Source organism: Giraffa tippelskirchi, chromosome 5, assembly GCF_054371585.1.
Source record: "Giraffa tippelskirchi isolate mGirTip1 chromosome 5, T2T-mGirTip1v1.2.pri, whole genome shotgun sequence".
NCBI classification, from domain to species: Eukaryota; Metazoa; Chordata; class Mammalia; order Artiodactyla; family Giraffidae; genus Giraffa; species Giraffa tippelskirchi.
In genome coordinates this window covers 172,683,261-172,698,720 of record NC_137279.1, presented here as the reverse complement: position 1 = coordinate 172,698,720, position 15,460 = coordinate 172,683,261, and the positions used below count along the sequence as shown (strand labels likewise).

Below are 15,460 nucleotides of genomic sequence, written 5' to 3'. Positions count from 1 at the left end.
AATGAGGGGAGCCTGACATGAGCTGGTGCTGCTCGACTGTTCCACGGCCTCCGCTCTTCACTCACTGGCCTCTCACCACACTCAGTCTGCTCTCATCCCCAGCCCTTTGCCCTCACTGGTCCCCACTCCTGCTCTGGGCATCAACAGCTTAGCGAAGAAGGTGGCAAAGGGGATCCTAGTTGTGTCAGGGTTTTGGAATGACGGGCGAGTTTTTATTCTGACTCTTTTCTTCTGTGCTTAGAAAAGTTCTAGAAGAAGCACAAACTCATTTTGGAATCAAAAGCACCCCAAAGACAGCAAAACAAACAAATGAACCAGAAACCAGAAAGCCCGTTAGATATCAAGGCCCAACCCAAATGCCTCCTCCTCCAGGAGCCATCCTTAAACCAGGCAGAGGGCTCAGGAGCCGGGACCCGAGTCAGATCTCTGTTGCCACTCAGCACGTGTTTCCTCCAGCCCCTCTATGCTCTGGGCCACCACGCCAGGCCCTGGGGACACATTTGTGCCCAGCCAGACCGGATGGTATCAGGATCACTTGGAGGTACAGCCAGGCTGTGGATTTTTAACAGGCTTCCTGGGAACTTCTTTAGTAGTCTGATGGCTTCTGGCATTTGAGCACCACCACTCTAAAGGCACATGGCCTGCCTGAGGCATAAGGCCCTGAGAGATGATCTAAAATGTCTCATTTTAGGTGGGGAAATTGAGGCTCAGGAGGGGAAGGGGCATGCCCAATCCTTATGGCTGGGACTAGAGCCAGCTCCACACAACTGTGCACCCAGACTCCTTTGGTCAACAAAAGGGAGGAGCTTGACCATACAGGGGGTTATTTAACACAGTGAGAGGGAAAAACAATTGCAAATCCTGTGCAAAGCGTCAGCAGGTAATCTCAGGCCTCCTGTCTTGGTTGTTTTTCTAGCTCCAGTCTATCTGGCAGGGCTCAGGCCCAGCTCATCCTATCTGGGGCAACAGGGCCCACCTCAGCCTCTTGGTTCACATTGATTCAGGCCCAGGCATCTCACTGCAACCCATGCTTTTTTGCAGACTCCCCTCCCTTCCCATCTATACCATATTCTTCTACCACAGCTATCTTTTAAAAACACAAATCTGATTGACTTTATTTTTCTGTTTTTTCGCTCAAAACTTTCATGGATGCCTCCTGCCCTGAAGATAAAAGCCTAGCTCTTCACTGGAGCATGCAAGGCAGTGATCTGTCCCCTGCCGTGGTCAATGACCTTATTTCCAGCCCTTGTGTCTCCAAATGCTCAGCTACTTAGCAATCTTCTGACTCTGTGCTTCGTACATGCTATTCCTTGCGCATGAGAAGCCTCCCCCCTCCGCTCTCTACTACTTGCAGATCCAGACTTGATCTTTCAGGCTCTGCTTAGATGTCTCCTCCATGAAGATTCTCTGACCATTTGGGGGCTGGGTTAAGGCCTCCCCCTAAAGCTCTCATAGTCTCCCTGCGTGGTAGAATGACACAGTCATGACCTCAAATCTTCACCTCTCTCTCTATACATATTGTGGGCACATTTGGTTGTGAGAGCTGGACCGTAAAGAAGGCAGAATGCCAAAGAATTGATACCTTCAAACTGTGTTGCTGGAGAAGACTCCTGAAAGTCCCTTGGACAGCAAGGAGATCAAACCAGTCAATCTTAAGGGAAATCAACCTGAATATTCACTGGAAGGACTGATGCTGAAGCTGAAGCTCCAGTAATTGGTCATCTGATGCGAACAGATGACTCTTGTTAAAGTACCTGATGCTGGGAAAGATTGAGGGCAGAAGGAGAAGAGAGTGTCAGAGGATGAGATGGCTGGATGGCATCACTGATGCAATGAACATGAACTTGGGCAAACTCTGGGAGATGGTGAGGGACAGGGAAGCCTGGCATGCTGCCGTCCATGGGGTCGCAGAGTCAGACACAACCGGGTGACTGAACAACAACAACAATATACATACACCTGGCCAGGGACCTCGGTAGCTCCCTCACATTCTGACTCTGGACTTGCTACATGACAGGTGGAGGCCAGCATCACAAGCCTCCATAGACAAATGGAGAAAACATTACACACGTCCTGCTGCCGCTGCCTCTTACATGCCCACATTGTCTTGAGAACAGTCCACACTGGTCTGCTGGAGGGTGAGAGGCATGCAGGGCAGAGCCCATCTGCTTCCGTTGTTGTCCCATCAAGGCCATCTTGGTCTGGCCAGCCAGCTCCCAGGCAAGCAAGTGAGCCCAGCTGAGCTCACCTGCCTGCAGCTGGGCCCAGACATCTGAGTGAAGGCTTCACAGCACAGCTGTGTTGAGAGATGAGCGACCCACCCTGCTTCCTCCAGCAGGGCGTGAACATCGGATTGTAACTACTATTTTGCTACCTCTCTCTGCACTGAGGTTATGAGCCGCTTGAAGATAGGAATTACATCCTATGTATTTTTGCATCGGCAGCACTCAGCACTGTGTCTGGTAAAGAGAGGGTGTCACCCATTCTTTCTTTAGCACTTTGACACCTGCAGCGATCAATTCATCATTCAAGGTTGCTCCGTAAATCCTTCACACTAGCTGCTAGAACTCTGGCATTCCATCAGCACTGGGGGCATGCTACCACCGTGTGGTTCCAGAACACCTAATCTGAACAGCAAAGCTCAGGCGGTAAGTACTCAAAGTCTGGGGAATAGACTGTCTTGGGCGACGAGACCAAGCTTGTGCTTGTGAGATCACCTCCGCCCATCCCCTCCCACTTCTGTTTCCAGCCGGGCAGGGGAGCTGGAGTGCATGGAGCTGTGACAGCACAGGCTACTCCCCCTAATAAGCCGGCTGGAAATGAGGTCAGGCCCCACCAGCCTACCTCTGGGCCTTCTCCGGGCCTCCAGGTTCTGGCTGTTCCCCCTGAAATCTGATCTGCAGCCACCTGGTGCAGGGTGTCGATGGCGGCTGGGTGGCTGGGGATGGATCACAGGAGGCAGTGGCCCCGTTGGCCCGGACATTGCTAAAGCTACAGGCACTTCCTCCCGCGCGGCACATGCCTGGGACGAAAGCATCCATGTCGGGCTGGAGTGCGCTCCTCCTCTGGGGGGCTGGGACACACAGACTTCCTGTGACCACACCCTGTGCTGCACACACCTGCCCCGCTGATTCTCAGCGCCGGCACCACCTGGCCTGTGCTGAGGTCACCGGCTCAGGCGCCCAGAAGACCTGGCTGGAGGGGAAACGGGCCCCCTGGACCCTCTTAGACACACGGAGTCACTTCCGCAGACATGTAGCCCTCGTGGAGCTGGGAGGTGTTCTAGTGAATGAAGCACACCGCAGTCTGTAGGGTGCTGAGAACAGTCCTGGAATGTAGTAAGTGTGGAATAAATGCTTGTCAAATACAACTTGGAAGAAAATAGTTAGGCCTAACTATTCTTGGATTGGAGCTGGAAGATCCCTTAGGGTCCAGTGTTTCTCAAACCTTTTGTAGCCATGGAATCCTTTCCTATTGTTATTGTTTTCCAAAGAAACCTTGCCTGGAACTCAAAATGTGTAGTGGACAGAAATGAAAAAAGGAAGCAGGCTAGTGCCTGCCTGAAGTCTCGCTGGCTCAGTGACCCCTGTGACAAGCTCCTAGTGCTTCTCTGTGGAACCCACCGGTACCCTGGAGCCTCGTTTGAGAAGCACTGATCTCTTCCTATGCCCTCTTCGTAGGGAAGAGGAGAAAGGACAGGGGTTCAGAGCAGGCAGGATGAAGCTTGCCCAAGGCCGCACAGTGAGCTGGGGGCACAGTGGGCTCCCTGTTCCCCAGCCCCCAACTGAGGACCCTTTGCTGTGCCCTGGACCATGTCTGGGGCTGGATTTCCAGGTGGCCACTGGCACAGTCCACATTCATCCCACGCATCTTGCCAGATCCATTTTCTTTCAGAGCCTTGAGAGATAGCCAGAAACAGGCAGGGAGTGTTTGTTATTAACATGTTAGAGATAAATCACTGCAATCAGACCATTCAAGAAGCACCCCTAGGGTGGCACAGCTGAGGAGTGATGAGACTGGGGCTGAAACCCAAGCCTGTCATTCCAGATTCCTCTCAACCCCCACCACAGACCCCCAAGCTCCCCTTGGTCTTGGCACTTATCCCACTGAAGTGTCCATTTCAGGTAATTCCCTGTTCCTTGTCTAGACTGAGAGCTTGGGGTGGGTGGGGAGCCTGCCTCTCTGGTCACAGCTGAAGAGCAGACAGTCAAGAACTGACAGTCAAGAACTACTTCAGAGAGTAGGATGCTGACCCGAATCCCATGCATGACCTTTCCCCACCACCCCCTGTCTTGTACTCATCCTCTGCAATTTGTAACTCGGTCCTTATCTATTTTTCACCAGGATAAGTACATTTATTGAGCACTTATCATGTGTCAGGAACCCTCTAAGCCCATATTAACTTATCTAACCTTTACAACAACTCTGAGACAGGTCTAGTATTAACCCCATTTAATAGATTGGAAAAAAAAAATTGAAGCAAAGAGATAGCGAGTAACTCATTGAAGGTGACAAAGCTGGAGAAGGCATGGCAGATGCACTGGGACCCAGCCCTGGACCCCGTCACTTCAATTCACCACTGCCCTTTGGGCTTCCCTCTGCTCTCCCTGGGAGAGACTCAGCAGGGACGGTCCTTATTCACAGATGGGAAACCAAAGAAGCAGAGGGGAAGGGGACCCAAGGCCACTGGTCTCATAAAGAACAGATGTGGGCTATGAAATTTACTTTTGTCTGGCTCCAACCAGGGCTTCAAAGTAATACATGCTTCTTCATGAACAATCTTGGCACTTTCAACAGACATAGGGAAGCTACACTCATTCAGTCTTTCAACAAGCATTTACTTTCTGATTTTCTGCAGGCATCTGGGATGGTTGGATTAATTGGACTTGGTTTCCACCCACATGGAGCTCCTTTTAGAGGCAGATAACACCCACTGGCCATTACCATGGAGCATGGTTGGTAAGTAGGGCCTACAAGGCCCAGTGCATGGGCATGAACCAGTGCCCTGCCCTGCTTCCTGCTTCCTTGTCATTTATCCTGAATCCCCAAGCCTGGCCCAGCTCAGACTCCCAGGCCTCAACGCCTTCTGCTCCTGGCCACTTTAGAATAACAAACCCTCCTCGTCTGTAGCCCTGGTGGCCAACTCTAGGATAATGTTTATGATAAGCCTTTGACATGAAATAACAAACATGGGGTGAAGTCAAGAGCCACCTTGCTTCCTTGGATTGCCGTGTGTGGAGGCCTGGCCACCAAGAGCCCCGAGAGTCCCAGCACCCCCCTCAGTGGTGCCTGCAGGCCACGAGCTGGTCCACAGCGTCTGCTGAGCATAGGCCCGGAATTTAAACACATCTTCAAACACAGGCTTCGGATGGAGGGAGGCAGGCGCCAGGAGGGTGGGGACAGGTTTATTGTTGCAGATTAGTCTAGTAAACAGTCCTAGAGGGGCTGGAAGGGTGAACACCACGACCTGTGTTCACTTGTCGGCCCAGCAGTGACATGGCGAAGAGAAGGGAGGACCCGCTTTGTTAGGAAGGTGTTTGAGACATGCCTGGCTCTCAGGCTGGGGCTGCCACTTCTCACCCACCCTGAAGCACAGGGAAATTACAACCAAGGCCCCAACCCACTCAGTGGTGCTGACGGAGCAGCCAGCACGGGCCACGCGCTGTTCTAGGTCGGGGGATTTAGTCAGGGACAAAACAGACCTAAATCCTGCTCTCTCTGCTGGGGAAGAAAAGGAAAAAAATAAAATAATTGGCAAAATGTTACTATTTAGTGAGTTAAAGACGCAACAATGGTTCCATTTAACTGAAAGTTCAGACCCACTGCCCCCCATCACTTTGGGCTCCTCGTGCATCTTAATCAACAGGCAAAGAAGGGAGTTACTGTGTGGGCTGGGGGACTGGTCCTGACGACCGGGGAACTGGACTGCTCTTCCACAACAGAGGTGAGGATGAGCATGTGCCCCGGGCAGGAGATCCCTTAGGGCATCTCAGATTACCAGGTCCTGTGGGTAACTAATGTTGATGGGAAACAACAATGACCCAATGCCGGCAGGACGTCTAACGGCCCAGACCCTCCAGGAATGAAGGTTTGGGTCTCCCACCCGGTAAAGAACCACGACCAGCTGAGAAGCTTGCAGAAGGCAACGGGAATGGGTAGTGGTGCTGCTAACAGTTGAAGGCAGTTATAAGTACTAGCTTCGACCACATGACCAGCTACAGAAACAAGGACTGTCCTGGAGTATTTCATTAATTTGTTAAGAATAGGTGTGTGTGCACGCGTATGTATAAAATCTTTGTTTTCTTCTCTCTCTTCTTTTTCTTTTCTTCTCTCCCATCATGTTAACAGAAGACATATTGACTTTGTGGTTAAATATTGTTAACTCAAGTACTTTAAGTATCAATTCAAGTTATGGTACATCAAGAAGAGTAAATAAATACCACTCAAAGATCTTGCATCCTCTTGGGGGAATGTAATAGTGTGCTCTGGTTGTACATAGAATTGTTGTATCATGTTAGGATAAATGAGGCTTTGTTATTATTTATTTGGGGATTACATACTGTTTTAAGGACATACTGTATGAATTCCAACTTGACAAGGGGTGGGCGTGTGATGGTTAATTTTGCCAACTTGATTGGAGTTGATTGGCATGCCAGTTCCATGGGCCATGGTAAGGATGTTGAGAAACTATCCTACACCATAATCCTTCCAGAGAATGGATTGTTATTTCCATATGACACTTGAAGAAACTGAGGCCTTGAGGCTGGTGAAAGCACTCGCATAAGGTCTCACACTGAAGAACTGGAGCTGGTATTCAAACTCAGGTCCAGCTGACAGGTGCTGGGTTCTTTCTGCTACCCCTGGGCCTGAGTCACCAGGCTGCTTCCAGCTAAACAGACAAGTAGGGACCAGCCTGTGAAGCCCAAATTCTGAGCAGTCAGCTGCGAAGGAGGAGGTTTGCTAGGACCTCAGTCATGGGGCCTGCTTGGAGCTGGCATATGAGGAGAGGAAAGAGGTCACCTGGCCAAGGAACCCCACTTGGAACGTGGCCTCCTGCTCGGTTTCTACTCTTTGCCCCTCCTGATGGAGACTTATTTGACTCCTCTCTTATGCTAAACTCTTCTTCTCAGCCTCAGGACCTGCCCCTTGCTCCCCCTTCTGCCTGGAACCCTCTTCCACCCACCAGCTCCCACTTCCCTTTCACGTGGTTGCAGAGGCTCCCGTCTCAGGAGGATTGTCCTGGGCAGGGCCGGGTGAATTCCCTGCTTAGTGCCCCTGAAGCACTGTTGCTTTCTGAACCATTGCATTCCCCCTGCTTCATTGCTTTATTATTATTAATTTTTGGCTGCACTGGGTCTTCATTGCTGCGTGTGGGCTTTCTCTAGATGCAGAGAGTGGGGGCTACTCGCTAGTTGCAGTGCATGGACTTCTCCTTGCGGTGGTCTCTGTGTAGAGGGCAGGCTCTAGGTACGTGGGCTTCAGTAGTTGCAGCATGTGGGCTCAGTTGTTGTGACCTGCTCACTCTAGGGGGCACGGGTTTTAGTAGTTGCAGCACAGGGGCTCATTAGCTGTGGTTCGCAGGCCTTAGAGCACAGGCTCCGTAGTTGTGCACATGGGCTCAGTGGCTCTGCGGCCTGTGGAGTCTTCCCAGACCAGAGATTGAACCTGTGTCCCCTGCATTGGCAGGTGGATTCTTTGTGCCACCAGGGAAGTCTTGTCATTGCTATTTAATGCTCGTTCTTCCTGCTCGGTGGTGAATGCTCTAAGGGCAGGCAAATTGCCTTCCTTGGTCTTGGCTGTTTCTCCAGCAGAGGGCACAGAGCCTGATGCTTACATAGTAGGTGCTTGAGAAATACTTGTAGAAAGAGTGAATGGATGCATGGATGAAAAGCTGGACCACTCACCCCAGGAGCCCATCCTGAGCAGCTCCCTGCTGGGACCCCATACTGCCAGGGCACAGAGGTGGCAGCTGAGCCCCTGGACCCTGGGCCACATGTCTGTCAGCACTGATGTGGGTTGAGGGTGAAGGGCAGCTCTGCCTTGCAGGAAGGTTTCTCCAGCCTGGGGGAGATTTCCTCAAAGGTTAGAGCTTGCCCGACTCTGACTGAGATTTATTTATTTATTCTCCTTGCTCCATCGGCAGGACCAAAGCAGCGCTGACAACTTCCCTGCTTCCTTCTCAGTACATTGAGTCCCCTGGCCCCCGGCACAGAATCCTGTCTCCTGACACTGTGCCACTGAGCAGCAGGCCTCCAAATAAACACAAGGCTTTCTGGAGCCAGGGACTGGCTCTGGGCTACCAGGTAGGACCAGAGCTCCCATCGCCATCTGAATTTCCACTATAAAGCCCTGAGTAAGTCATTTTCCTTCCCTGGGCCTTGGTTTACCCACCTGCAAAAAGGACCCACTCAAACATTCATTGAATAAATATTTATTGCACACTTAAGTAGCAGATGCTGTTCCACACCCTGGAGGGACAACAGTAAACAAAACAAATAGAGATCCTTGTCCTAATGGAACTTTCATTCCAGTAGTAGGAAGCTAACAATAAACAAAAACAACTAGTAAAATATCTACGTTAGGGAGTGAATGTAGCTAACAAGAAAATAAGGCAAGGAAGATAGGAAGAGTGTGTGTGTATGTGTGTGTGTGTTTGTGTGTTGGGGGATGACATTTTACATGAGATGTTCAGGAAAGGCACAATGAGAAGTGACACTTGAGAAGAGGTCTGAAGGAGATGAGGGGACTATTAGGTCATGGGAGTATCTGAGAGATGGAAGGGTTTTCTGGGCACAGGGAAGAACAAGTGCAAAGGCCCTGAGGCAGAAATGAGACTGATGGGTGTGAGAACAGGAAGAGGCCAGCGTGGCTGGACAGGAGTGGTCAAGGGGGAGCTAGTCGATGAGATCTGTCTCAGGCAGAGACCCAACAGAAAACAGATGGTGCACTGCCAGTGAAGTGAGCTCCATTGAAGTAAGTTCAACAGATTGGGTAACTGAAGAGCATTGGATGATGGGAATATCCACAGAGGTGTGGACAGGGGATGGTGGAGCGATGAGGAGCAGCAGCAATGGGAAGTTTTTCCTGCCCCTGAGCCTTAATGGGAAAGGAGGGGTCAGAGACCCAAAACCAGCCAGAGCCACAGCCGTCGAAGAGGACGACAGCTGCTGTTCCATAGTCTGGACCATGGTGGCTGGTAAGAAGGAGGAAGTGAGTGGCGGCCAGAAATATCCCAACTTTCTTCCCCTCCTGCCAGTTCATCCTCTGCCTGTGCTTCTTACTGAAACCAGGATAAGAGAGGCCAAGTGATATTGTGTCAGCTCCGGGCTCAGCGCATGCAGAGCAGAGGGTTGATCTGGAGAAGCGAAGGGGATTCCCAGGACATGGGCAGAAAGGTGGGGAACACATCCTGTGGGATCTGTGGGCCCTGAAAGCCTCTGGCTTTCTCTGAGGGGAATAGAAAGTCTCAGAGAGGCTGAGCAGAGGTAGCTGCGTGGAATCTGGGGACATGGCGTGAAGCAAGGAGATGAGGTTGAAGATGAAGGCGGCTGTCTTCTTCCTAAAGCAGAAGTGCTGAGCACACTCCTCCCTCCCCTCCTCATACATACCCTGTCCTCAACACCAGCCACAACCCAAGAACTTGGACTTGTCTTCTAGTGCAGGCGTTCTCCGCTCCGTGGACGCCCACCGGTCGGTGGAGGAGCCACATCCTCTGTCTGCCCTGCAGTGTGGGCTGGCGGGCCCTCCGCGCTTTCCTGGGCCGGCCACGGAGGCTGACTCACCCTTGCTTTCTTCCCTTCTTTTCTCTGAATGTCTCATTTCTCCACCCAAAGACCACCCTTCAAGATCCCAGCATTCCTCTTCTGTCCTTCAAGTCATGCCAGGAAACGCTCATAAATCCGGAGCCACCCACAGGAGGAGATTAGCATTCTGCTAGTAGGGAGGCTGATAGCTAGGCTGGGGATCAGGCTGGGGTGGGCGGTGGGGACAGGCCCGGAGGCTTGGGGTCTTCAGGAAGGGAGTTTGTATGGGAGTCTGCTCTGGTGGATGGCAGAGAGGTCCCTTGGTTTTCGGTTTTAGGCACAAGTAAGCCCAAGGGAGGCTGAAGACCTAGATTCTGTTGCTGCAGGCTCTGAACCCAGACTAGGCGTTGGCCCACTTTCTGGTCACAGGGTTTCCCTCTGAAACACGAGGGTGTGGGAGTAGCCAGCTCTGCCTGCCATGTTCTATGAGCCCAACATTTTAGGACAGTGACACCCCACTATCTTATGATTTAAACTGTCTATGGTTCTAGGCACTTGGCATAAGAAAGTTCATTTATTCTTTGTAACAGTCTCGTGAGGCCAACATTATTGACTCCATTTTACAGACCAAGGCGCAGAGAAGTAAGTAACATCACATGCCACCCCATTGTTAGGGTTACATGACCCCAGTGACCCCAGCCTCAGCTGTGCCTAGGCTTAGCACTCCCTGACCCCAGCATCGACTGTCTGTCATGAACTATTTTTGCTCCCCAGTAACTACTTCAGATCTCCTAAGTTGAATACACACCACGATTGGAGGGAAAAAATAAAAATGTTTCAGGATCCTTTAGGCCTGCCCATTTTCAGTTATAAACCTTTGAGGAACTTCAAGGTGGTGGAGGAGTTGGACAGAGAAACAGGCAATTATAAAACCCAGGGATAAGTTAGTGATAAAAAGGAAAAACAGGGAACTTTGGGTCTCAGAGTGGGTTTGTGATGCACCCTGGGAGTTGGTGAAGGAATCAGGCTTTAAGCTGGACTGTCCAGGATAAGTAGAGTTTGGAGAAAAGTGTATTCAAGGTAGAGGGGCTAGGAAATGCATGGCATGTTTTAAGATGTGTCACGAGTTAGGCCAGGAGGGGACCAAGTGGTGAAAAGCCTTTAGTCTCAGGCCAAGGGCTCTGCGCTCCACCCAGCCCTTCCCTGCTGGATGTTCAGACAGTGGGCTGGTCACCTGTGGAGGAAAAAAATGGGTGGGGAACCACAGATGAGCAGATTGAGACACTCAGAGGGACAACGGTCTATGCGGCAGGCAATCAGTTGGCGGTGGCCATGGTTACCACCATCATCATCATTATTGTGAAGCAGCTGCATCCATTGGTTGGCAGCATGTCATTTTTATTTTTCCTGCTGTCTCAGACCTGCCTGCTGACACAGCTGCCTAGACTTCAAAAGGCAAGTCTCCATTTTCATTTGCAAAATCAGTATGAAATTCCTAGAGGGCTTGTCTAATTCCTTCTGGTCTGACCACACAGCAATTACCAATTTGCAAGGAGGAGAGGGGGAGCCTCGGGGGCCAGCCAGCAGGGAGGGGACCTCTGTTCTGCCTTGGGCCTGGGCAGCGGCCAGGGAGGACGGGTTAGGGGTGGGCAGTTCCAGGTGGTCTGGGGTGGGAGGTGGGGGGCTGGCTCCGTGAGCACTTGGTGCTGATGAGTGAAATCGTTTCTCTGCTAAGTCACAGGCTTCAAGTGTTCAGAGACCAACCACACAGAGCAGCAGAAGGGGCAGGGCTCTGACGCTCTGACTCAAATCTGGGTCCTGGTGAATACAGGCTGTGTGAAGTTGCCATTCTTTGGGTGGTGTACTACCGTAAGAACATGGGCCAGACCCTTCTCCTCTCCAGGTCTCAGCTGACCCATCTGCCAAGTAGGGAGAATAATATTTGTTCTCCCTGCCTAGGGAGCTAGCACCCTAAAAACCTTGGAAAACATTACTATTCTTTAGGGCATTTTAAGAAGTTTCTGTTCCCTTAGCAGTGGTGGGGTGGCTCTGGGTGCAGGGGGAAGGAAGGAGCCAACGTACATGGACTGATTCCTATTCTCCCCTCAATGATCACTATGGATTTGTACCAGGCCTGGTGCTGGGGCCATGGAACAATATCAGCACCATTTCTATCCTCAAGGAGCTCAGGGTCAAGGGTGGGGTAGAGTAAGGCTGGAGGTACCCAAGGAAGGCTTGCAACCCTAATGTCACTCGTGAAGCTGGGCACAGGGATGGACACAGTGCTGTGGGAGCCCAGCTGGAAGGTGGGGGGTGGGGGGTGGGGCTCATCCAGCTGGGGGAGGACCGCACACAGGACTCAGAGAGGAGGAGCTTCATGGTAGGAGCACACATCTGCCACACAGAGGAGAAAGAAGAGGAATTTCAGGCAGTGTCAATGTCCATGCAAAGGCTGGGTAAGGCTGGCAAGTTCAGGGGAGTGCCGATGATCTCCTGGGCTGAGTATAACATGTGTGGCTGGTGAAGGGTGTGAGCTGGGACTACAGCAGGGAGATGGGATGAGATCTGGAACTCAGACTGTATCTGAAGGACCACAGGAAGCCCTGGAAGTTATAAAGCAGGGAACAACCATTCAGACTTTTAATTTAGAAGCTGCCCTCTGGCTGCTTCACTGAGAAAGGATCCAAGGAGCCCAGGCCACAGGCAGGAGACAGTCTTAGACCTCTTTGGGCTGGGAGAGGTGAGAAGGCCCTGCCTGGGCTGGGGGGCTTTGGGGATGAACTGAGGAAGTGAAGGCAGGCTAGAATTCCAATGCCTTCCTGGCTTGGATGATCTAGAAGCCTACAACTTAGGGCCTGGAGTCTCTCCCCTTGCTTACCACTGGTACCTCTCCCCTACCCCAAATTTGGGACCAGGTCTTTACCTTCTCTTCCATTTCAGGAAGCCTTAGTCACACTTGGGGAAGCAGTTGGATGAAGAGGAGCAGGCTCAGAATTGCAAGAAGGCAAGTAGACAGTATGGGACTGGCATGGGACCTGCGGCCTTGACGGCCCAGGGGTTTAACAATCTTGCTAGAGTACATCAAAGGTGACAGCTGCATAGAACTTGGCCTCAAGGACAAAACTAAAATACAGTCCCAAATTCTCCCGCTTTTCGCCAGTTTAGTCACAGGGGACACTTCTTGGCAGCAAGACGGGAGAGCGGGAGACTGTGGCTCTGCCAAGAGAATGTCAGGTGAGGGAGGGTCTTTAGCTCCTCTGTGGGATCTCATTGTCAAAAGAGGACGTTGTGGCCCAGAGAGGGCAGGAAGGTGCCCAAGGCCACACAGCAATCAGGAGGATGAAAACTAAGACAGGAATGAGGCTTTACTTGGCCAGCTCGGGTCTCCTATGCCCCCTTATCCTTGCCTTCTCCCCACCACAGAAAAGGAAAATGTTTTTTAGACCCAGGCAAAAGAATGTGAAGCTGAAATCCGAGCCTTGGGTCCTGGGAAAAGAATACAGAGAAGTCAGACATACTCTAGAGGAGCAGAGATCTGCTTACCCTGCAGACAGGAAATACTCAGGGCTGTCCAAGGCCTCCTTCTGCGCAGGTCAGACTTGGGAGGGCAGGCCGAGTGTGAGCTGATGGGAACAGGGAAGTGCTAGGTAAAGGGCTAGTTCACCATGGGCAGAGGGAGGGGTGCTTAGCCTCTCAGTTCCTTACCTGTAACCTTCTCTTGGAGCCTCAGGCCCAGGCTGGCATATTACACTGCCTAGCCTGGACCTGTTGCCAGGGCCCTGCCAGATCAGGGGCAGGGGTCCTTGCTGGCCTCCACTTGTCCACACTCACACCCTTCCTGCCCCATCTGGAAGCTTACCACCTCTAAGAAGGAATCCCTTCAGCTCCAGTCTTTGTCTTCTCTTTTTGCGTGCTTCTGCAATTGAGAAGGGCAGCAAAGGACCAGAGTTTCTTTCTGCCTTGCAGGGTCTGGGGCTCTAAGAGTCTGCGGGGTTCTGTAAGGATATGTGCGTGCACGTGTGTGTGAAAGAGATGGAGACAGTGATAGATAGACAGCTGAGAGATTCAGGACAGGAGCATGGACTGTCCTGTGTACTATCCATACCATTAAAAGCCCTAACCACAGACTTACGTTTGCACATGTATCAAACAACAAACATCCCATCTAGGCCAGGTGCTGTGCAGGAGACCCAGGAAGACTCAAATAAATGTGATTTAGTTCTGCTCTTCGCTGACACCAAGGGGCCCCATCAATCATTTTCCATGGTCATCTTAGGCTGAGGCCAGGGAACTCCTGGGCTTAAATCCTCATGGCTCTGCTCTGCTCGAGGCATAACCATGGACTCATTCAACACACCTCTCAGCTCTGCTTGGCGGGCCCTGCCGGCCTCCTCAGATTTACCACGCTTCCTGCCCTCCTTGCTCTGTGTTTTCAGCATGCTGCCTTGACAGGTTTTATTTGAATGTGTTCTTTTGTTCCCACCTCAGCCCCTTTGCACATGCTGGTCCTTCTGTCATGTGTGCCTTTCCCATCACTGCTCTCTTTTTTGCCCCATTAACTCCTATTTATATTTCCGATAGTGGTTTAAGCATCACCTCCTGAAAACGTCTTCCCTGATGCCCAGATCAGTTCAGGGTCCCCATTCAAGTCTCTGTTGTACCCGGCATCTTTCTTCAGTATGCTCATAATAAGTCTGCCTTCATATATTGACATATATAATCATTTAGTGTCTGCTTGAAAGTGAAAGTGTTAGTCACTCAGTCATGTCTTACACTGCTACCCCATGGACTGGATGTAGCCTGCCAGGCTCCCCTGTCCATGAGATTCTCCAGGCAAGAATATTGGAATGGGTTGACAGTCCTTTCTCCAAGGGATCTTCCCAACGCAGGGATCAAATCCAGGTCTCCTGCATTACAAGCAGATTCTTTACCATCTGAGCCAGCAGGGAAGCATAATTTTGACTTCCTTTGATTAACCATTTGTTCAATGCCTGACACTGTACAAAGCTCTTTCATTTAAGCTTCCAACAACCCTCCGAAGTAGTTACCATTTTTATCACATTTTATAGATGATACAAAGGAGGCAGAGTTGCTAAGTGATTTGCCTGAGGTCATACAACCAGAAAGCAATGGATGAATCAAGACAGTCTGGCCATTTTAGCCACGGGCCAATCCTCTACCAACTGCTGTGGAGACATCACAGGGGTGGGGACCATGTCTACCATGCTCATCTTCACATCCTCATACCTAGTCTGGGGCCTACCACTGGCAGCCACCCCATTAAAGGGAAGGATGGAAGGACAGACTAGAATGCCCACTGTTGGAAAGATCTCCAGGAATAGCCTTCAGAGGCCACATCTGCCCTGCCTCCTGGCTCCTGACTGGGGAGAGTAGTGTTCAAAACCAGTAAGTGTGAATGCTCTGTAGTGACCTAAATGGGAACAAGACCCAGGAGAGAGGGGATGTATGTAAACACATAGCTGATTCACTTTGCTGTATAGCAGAAACTAACCCAACATTGTAAAGCAACTATACTCCAATAAAAATTACTAAAAAAAAAAAAGAAAGAAAGAAAATCCTATCGATTGTTCAAAAGTTGATATTTTACAGGTTTCTATGTCTAGTCACAATCCAATAAAATTAGGAATAAATAATAAAAGTTTATCTAGAAAAAAAAAAACCACAGTAAGTATACTTTTCTAAAAAAGATGGAGCAT

The 15,460-nt window shown here is 50.8% G+C and overlaps 1 protein-coding gene across 3 annotated transcripts in view; it reads right to left on the bottom strand.

Annotated features, from left to right (window-relative positions):
- TRABD2B (TraB domain containing 2B) overlaps window positions 1-15,460 on the bottom strand; it is a 225,357-nt gene that overhangs the window by 39,143 nt on the left and 170,754 nt on the right. The gene's annotated exons all lie outside the window — the stretch shown is intronic.